Source organism: Falco peregrinus, chromosome 8, assembly GCF_023634155.1.
Source record: "Falco peregrinus isolate bFalPer1 chromosome 8, bFalPer1.pri, whole genome shotgun sequence".
Classification (NCBI taxonomy): Eukaryota; Metazoa; Chordata; class Aves; order Falconiformes; family Falconidae; genus Falco; species Falco peregrinus.
In genome coordinates, this window is record NC_073728.1 from 7,926,411 (window position 1) to 7,934,045 (window position 7,635).

Sequence of the window (7,635 nt, forward strand, 5' to 3'; positions counted from 1 at the left end):
CAGATGTTGGTGGCCCCTTTCCCACAGGAATAAAAACACTAACGCAAGGACTTGTAGGAGAAAGGTATAGCAGATTTGTCCCAGAGGCTAATGTGGTTACATGGATCATCCTACATCGGCATCATTTTGAATCCCTGCTAGGGAGCTGCTGGAGCTGCTTTGGTTGTTTTCAGAGCACACTGCAGACTAGCTCTAGTCATTGTGACTTGCCAACCTTTAACAGCTCAAGTAAGGTCTTGTTGCTCCTTGATTGGAGTCCTGACTCAGCATGGGGCAACGACCAGCAGATCCCACTCTTTCAGTGTCTGTCATGGACAAAGAGGCTCTGGAAGGGGAAAAAGCCTTCATATTCCCCACAAGGAAATCCAGAAAAATACGTGCTCTGAAATAATATTCTGTGAGGATGGTAGTGTGAAATGAGAGATCATAAGCCAATAATTACTGCATGGGGAATTATTGATTACACAGATGTCCTGACATTCTCAAGCAAGTATGTGCACAGACATGGTTACACCAGAGCTACTCTACACACTTCCCTCTTTGAAGAAAAGCTCTGCTGTTTTCATAGTTGCTTCACTTCTCTATTAAGTTTCCATCTTTTGTGTGACTATCAGAGCAAAAGTCTGCAGCAGGACAAAGATCGGACTTCAAAGACTTGTAAGAGCAGGAAACAGCCCAGCACCCGGGGAAGATTCCAGTTGCTGATAGGCGAGCAATCCTGCAAACTCCGCTTTGTTTGCAATGCCAGTCTGACTCACACTTCCCTAAGCACAGCGTATTTTTCACTTTAAAAAAAAACCCAACCCAAACCAAAAACCCCAAAACAACCCCAAAGGAGCAAGCTTCAAGTGATTTTCCCACGAGGCAAAAGTTCTTAGGACACAGAAGAAGTTGCCATGAGCCAGGCAGCATGATGCTTGTGGCTCTGCAAGAGAGCTCCTGCACCTGGAAGGATGCGCAGAGGACCATCCCCTAAACAGATGGAGCACAACTCCAATCCCATCGTGGCGAGGCCAGTGCTGTCTAGCCTACAGGCAATTTTGCAAGGACAGAATTGCAACGGAGTCTATCGCGCTCTGCACAGTCCCATAAAACACACTCATGGGAAGGAAAAGCTTTCCAGGAAAACAGGCACTGCTGGAGGGACAGGACAAGCAGTTTTTCTGCTTCTCCACAACCTCCACGTCCTGGTTAGTGCATGTTCTTGGGCACCATCTGCTGGCATTTTCTCCACGAGGTGGCTTTGCACAGACCCAGGTGGCTGCCACCCAGGGTCAGGGGATTTGGGCTGAGGATAACTCGCACCGCCAGCGGGGTAGCCCTGGCACCGCACAGTGTGAGCACAACTCCAGTATTTCACAGGCAAGCTTACTCCAAAAGCAGATGGTCTGCTTTCCAGCAGAGTTTAAGCTAACACACTGTGGATCCATGCAGAACCAACCCAGATGTCCAGATGCTACAGTCCCAGAGCCAGAGGTAAGGTCTCTGCAGGAGCCCATGGGCTGGCCCAGCCTCGTGGTGCAGAGCATCCGACAGCAGCGATGAAAGCAGATGGGACCAGGGCCTCAGGGGAGTCCTAGCAGATGAAAACACATCCCACGTAGACATCTCAAGTCCCTGTGACTTTGGCTCAACTTGTTCCCTAGGCTCCATACGATGCCAGTTTCATTAATTTGAAAATCAGCTCATCGTTAATTCGGAAAAGGATGAGTAGCAGGGTACAGCTTGCTGCTTTGGAAGATGCAAGGCTGTTCCCTCCATCCTCCCTGGAGCCCCTCTCCCTGTAACACCCACGCTACCCTCAGAGAACAGGCTCATACCGAGCTTTTGCAAGGAAGCTCCGCTGCCTGCCTTGGCTGCTGGATGGTTGCAGGAGCAAAGGAGATCCCTGTGATGCAAAAACCCTGTGCTTGGCCGGAAGCAGCCTGGCAGCAGAGCAGAGTTATCATTGATAACACCGTTCTGCACAGCAGCCAGAGGTAAACCACAACCCAGCACTTCCCTGTTACAGCCAAAGCTACTGCTGCTTTCCACCAAATATAGCTGCATTTATTTTTATTTTCTTTAGGAGTGACACTCAGAATTAAGTGCACAGTGAAGATAAACAGCCCTCTACATGATTACACATGGGCCTCTGAACCAGACAGAAATGCTGGGGAACCTATTCTCTGTAATTAACCAATCAAAACAGCCTGGGACAACACCAGGATATAAGTATATTCCCTTTGGGAACAAGTATCTCGCATTTCAAGAACAAAACATCTTTGAAATGTTACAATGAGAGAAAGAGAAGTTCGACATGCTGAACGAGGAAAGGGAGACATGCTTCCTTTCCTGGTTATCTTGAATATTTTAATTGTGGTCCTACTGAGATAATTCGGAACTCCTAATTAGGGTATTTCAGGACTGCAATTTACACAGCGTTAGGGTTTTGGTTTTTTTTAATGACTTTCTGAACATGCCTGGTTGATTGCTGCCCTTTGTGTCTGCCATTCCCTGCACCCACCACACTTAACTCCAGCCCCTTCTCCTTTCAGACACCCACTTAAGGCTGTGATCAGAAGAGGACGAGAGAGACCTACAGCCTGCAGGATTGCCACCTTAGGGACTGCTTATGAACAAGCCGAGCATCCCGGCTTTCCAGTGGACTGCTCAGCCAGCAGGGCTTCTACTGCCATGGGGAGCAATATGAGGAGGCAGACACCTGGGAGAGCACTGATAACCATCTCCTCCCCACACTAAAAGCTGTGAGGCCAAAGAGAGGGAATTACTGTTGGGACTGGGAAGTTTTAATTGACTTTGCAGTGGTCATATCAGAGAGGCTAGTCAGAGGCTTGTCCTTGCCTTCTGGGCCATGTAGTCCTTACATCATGAGGTTACACATCTTTCCATCTTCTTTCCATCTGTCTTTGGGGGACATCCTGTGCCTCCCATTTCTCTTCATGCATTTTTTCCCCCCCTGGAAATACGCTTTTGTGGCGTGCACTCTGCTGTGCCCGTTCCTTTGTGATCTGCACGTCGTGCCGAGCACAGCTAAGACCAAGGCAGCTAAATGCAGCTTTGGTTTCCTCGGCCATAAGCATCCTTACCTCCATGCTTTGGAAGGCAGAGAGTGTCTCCATCCTCCACGCCTCATACACTTCCCTGACAAAAAGCATGAGTGACTGCTGAGGCTTGAGGCAGTGCCCGTGGACTTGGGAGCACATAGACCACCCTGGCCCAAGGCATGCTGCCCCAGCAGCTCCATTGTATCACATATCCATTGCAGATGATGTTGGCCTGGTTTTTGATCCCATTTCCTCTTCTGGATGGCATGAGGCCATGCAGGCTGGAGCTAAACTGCCTGTGCTACAGCTGGTTGTGCATCTCCCTCCACCTCAGCAATAACACATAAACCTCGGCTTGTATCTTGTGTCTCAGGGGTTACACCGAAGAGACAGGCAGATGTGCCATCAATAGATTAAGGTCTCAGGAAGAACCACAACAACCACAGATGCTGTATTTTGTCCTACTACTGTTCTAATTCCCCAGGCATTTGCTATACACCCATGGCCACCAAGGTTTTGTATTCCAGTTCTTGTCAACCCCTGTTATTGAGGCAAAGCCATGTGTGAATGGATGTAACCTGAGGAACCAAACCCCACCGCTCTCTTGCAGCGGTTTCCACACTACCTCTGGACTTCCATAAACAGAATGAATGCCTTTAAAATTGCAGCCATTCAAATGGAAAATACTGCTGAACAACTCTGACATAGAACAAAAATAAAGATGGCAGAATTACAATTGCGGAGCAGGAAACCCTGAACATTTTATCAGCCTCTAGAAAGCTCTAGGAACAAATAATAACTCTCAAAACACAACCCTGGAAACATTAAAAAAAAGAAAAAAGAAAAAAAAGAAAATATTGCGTTCCAAATTATTACACCAGTCAAATCTGAGCCACTTTTGCTGGGTGCTCGTCCTCCCTGCTGATCTGAAGCCATGTGGGAAAATACTATTCATCTGTCAATGGCATGACAAACCTGGAAAGAGACCCCGTGAGAAGTTGTCTGCTCGCACTCCTTGATTAAACAAGAGCTTTGAGCAAACAGACCTGGCCTCGGTTGCTAAATCATACATCTTCTTCACTAAATGGAAAGAGGACAAGAGAGAAAACACTGCTCTGAGCTCATTATTTCCAGACTTTCAGCTGTCAAAACACTACACAGTATCCCCGTAACCTGAGAAAAGGGCCAGAGAGTTCAGGTCCAAGGTCTAGGTTCCCTAACCATGCAAAGCCAGAGCCCAAGACATCAGGGGTATTTGGTCTCCTGTGCCTCCCTAGCTCGGAGGGATGCACTCACCTACACACCCCAAAGCACTAGCCCTGGAAATGCTTTTCCAGTGGAATGCTTGATTCCCTGCCCCTGAGGGTCATTGCTATAACATCTCTCAGCAGAAACAATTCTCAACAAGGGGGGAAGAAAAAAAAAAAAAAAGAAAAAAAAAAAAAAAGAGGCGAGAGAGAAAAACCACAAAAAGATGCTTAAGCAACACAGGATTTTCTACAAATCCACCAAGTTATTTTTAGACTCTCCTTTAGGATGCAAGCACAACAGCCCATTTCAAGGCCCTGTGTCCTTCATCTCTCCTGGGAATAGACCTGCAACACTGGCAAGGTAAGGGCAGGTGGAAGCTTTGTGAGCCGAGAGCTGATGAAACTTGGGCTCTGATAGATGGCTTTTCATGGCTGGTTACAGCTGACAGCTTCATGCGGCGGATGGAGCGCTTCTGGTCTCTTCTGTGTGTGGACTTGAGGGCATGGAGAAAATGTGGAGTCAGTAGGAAGTCAAGGAAGGATCTATTCAAGTGTGGCCAAGACAAGCAGCATGTGTATACCGAGCCTGTTTGCTCAGACTCTTCTAGCTATGAAGTGTTCTGCAGAAGGCACTGGTATTCAGTAGTCAGGATAAACACAAGCAGGATAAGACCCACAGCCTTTTCAGTCCTGCAGCCTGGTGCTGGATAGAAGCTTCTGCCCTGGATAGGGGCTTCTCCATCCTCCCCACAGCTAAACACCAAGGTGGGCACCAACAAGGTGGTATTCAAAAGCTGCCTGGCCCAAAGGACCGCTGCTCTTCCAGTCTCCCTGCATTCCTGGAACACATTTGGAGCGCCATGTGGTCTGCTCTGCTTCTCACACACTGCGTGATGAACTGCACATACATCAAAATGCATGTGCACAACAGCAATAATGAGCATGGAGTGAGCAAAGCAGCTACCTCAAATCTAAAACATAGCTCAGCAAATATGAAAAAGTGACTGTCTCTAAGCAGCAAACCAGAATTCAACCAGGGAGAGGAGACATACTGCACTCACCTTCGTTGGCCTCTACAGGCTGAACATCCTCCCAGAACTTCCAGGCAGCACAAGCTGCTGCAGTCCTCCAGCATCACGTGGAAGGAGCCTTGTTTTCCCAAGGACTGTGCAGGAGAAAGGCAGGAGTGCTGTGGGATCAATGCTGAGCACGTCTCTTCCCGAAGCTATAAATGTGAATCATTTCTCTATTATCATGGTCCGAGGGAAGTAAACGTGCCCGCCTAGAATTTACGTCCCCAGGTCTCTGCACCAGAAAGGCTATGAGTGATCGCCTGCCACAGCACAAGCTGGGGAAAAAACAGACTTTAAAGATACAGAAAGGGTTGCCTTTCACCAGTTGGTTCTTCTCCAAGTCCATCCTTTTCAGGTTGTGACAGCACTGGCAGTAAGATTTGTAAAAGATCAGGGAGGTCTCTACAGAAGGGGCAATGCAGCAGGATGTTGACTCCAACCATGTGATGGACACAAAACCATAAAAGAAGGGTTCTGGGGTAGGAATTGCAGGTATTTACTCTTTCCTACTGGTGAGAACGGCGATGGTGGACCATCTGGAGAGGGGTATCTTACAAACCTGTGTTTCTAGCTCAGGAGAAATCAGTTCAGGAGATGTCTATGCTTATTCAGTGAAAATATGTGTCTGAAATTTACACCCAGATGTTGAGACCCCAGGGCAGCTGACAAGCCTTGCATTGGCTTACGACTAATATACACCATCTGTCAAAGTCAGAGAGGAAAACAGCACTTTTCCGCTTTTGGGTTGGGCTGCCTCACCACTGGTCTGGCTGAATTGGTTTAGAGAAGTGAAAATCATACACCTTCTTGAAATCCATGAATCAAAGAAGCCCATCCATCCTTTGTGAGGTCTTCAAAGGCTTCATCCCTTACATATGGCTACTTTAAAAGGAAGGAACAGAGGAGTGATCACCTGGACACAGAGCAGCACTGACAGACTCCTGACTCCAGGTTCTTGGAAGGAATGCTTTTCTATGGCATAGAAGAACAGCTGTCCCCATGAAGTGGAGGACTAGAATTAAAAACTCAAGATGCATGAAGTTCTTGCATCCTTAGGGCACAAGAGGGATGCCTGAAACATTTTCAGTCCATAGGACCTACATAAACATCCCTATGGCCCACCTCAGCCAGTTTTCTACCAGAGATATCTGAACCCTAGAAATCTTCCAGCACAGATGGCTCTAGGCAATGTGAGCCCAGAGAGAAAAGCAAACAGAAGAAAAGGTCAGGTAGCAGCAAAAACAATCCTTCCCTCCTGACAAGCATTCCTGTCACAAGAAAAACAGCAAAACCGAGATGTCCCATACAAAAATCCTGAGATGTTCTCCCCCTCCTAAGGGTTCTGGACCCAGGACCTCCTTATCTGCCAGTGTTTCTCTTCTCCTCCAGATAGTATCCAGAGAAATCAACCCATTAAAAGCAGCTGTTTTGGGCTCTTTCACCTTGGATTCACAAATGCTTCCACCTCCTCTTCTCACAAATCTGTCCTTCCCTGAACAGTCTGGGCCATACTTCAGGATGTCATCCCAAAACAGAAACCAGCTGCAAGACCCAGCTATCTGCATCTCCCTGCCCATCACTGAACTGCAGTCACAGTGGGGGGCTGAAAAACGTGCTTCAAGCATCAGTCAGCAGGTTACTCCTCTCTGCACTCAGACCTGCCCAGCATTCAAAGCAAGGCAGCCTCCAGCTGGGTTCTGCATTCCCTGGCTTAAGCAAGAGCTCCTATTTCTATGCATGTCCTAGTTTCTGGTCATAATTCAGTGGTACATTAAGATCAAGGCTGGTTTGACTACCTGTATGCATTTAGAGAGGATTTCTGCAGAAGAAGCTTTTAAAAGCAGCAATTCACTTGGCTGTGAAGCTAACTTCAGGTTTGCTGTTGTTGTTTTTTTAAAAAGATACCTCCACCACTAAATTGCAAACAGCAAAATAAATAAATAAAAAAAACTCAGAGAAAGTTGTCAAGAGCAACAGAAACGCTTCTAGTATTGATCAAGTTGAAGATGTCCCCGTTCATTGCAGGGGGGCTGGACTAGCTGACCTTTAAGGGTCCCTTCCAACCCAAATCATTCTATGATTTTATAAGTGCATAGCGAACTCTGGTTTGAGTTCTCAAAGCAGCTGAAAATGCTGATATCAGCATGGGGTACCACATCCCATGTGGCAGTGCCTAACAAAGTAATTTGAGCAGGATAAAACAGGAGAAAGGTTCAGGCAACCTGCTGGTAACCGCTCCTGCACGAAGGCGTGCAGGCAGGGAGT

The 7,635-nt window shown here is 47.4% G+C and overlaps 1 long non-coding RNA gene across 1 annotated transcript; it reads left to right on the forward strand.

Moving 5' to 3' along the window:
• The first annotated feature begins 2,538 nt into the window (after window positions 1–2,538).
• Window positions 2,539–7,262, forward strand: LOC129785070 (uncharacterized). The gene is made up of 2 exons (XR_008748589.1): window positions 2,539–2,786; window positions 2,831–7,262. It is a non-coding gene; the product is annotated as an uncharacterized LOC129785070 (long non-coding RNA).
• The last annotated feature ends 373 nt before the right edge of the window (window positions 7,263–7,635 follow it).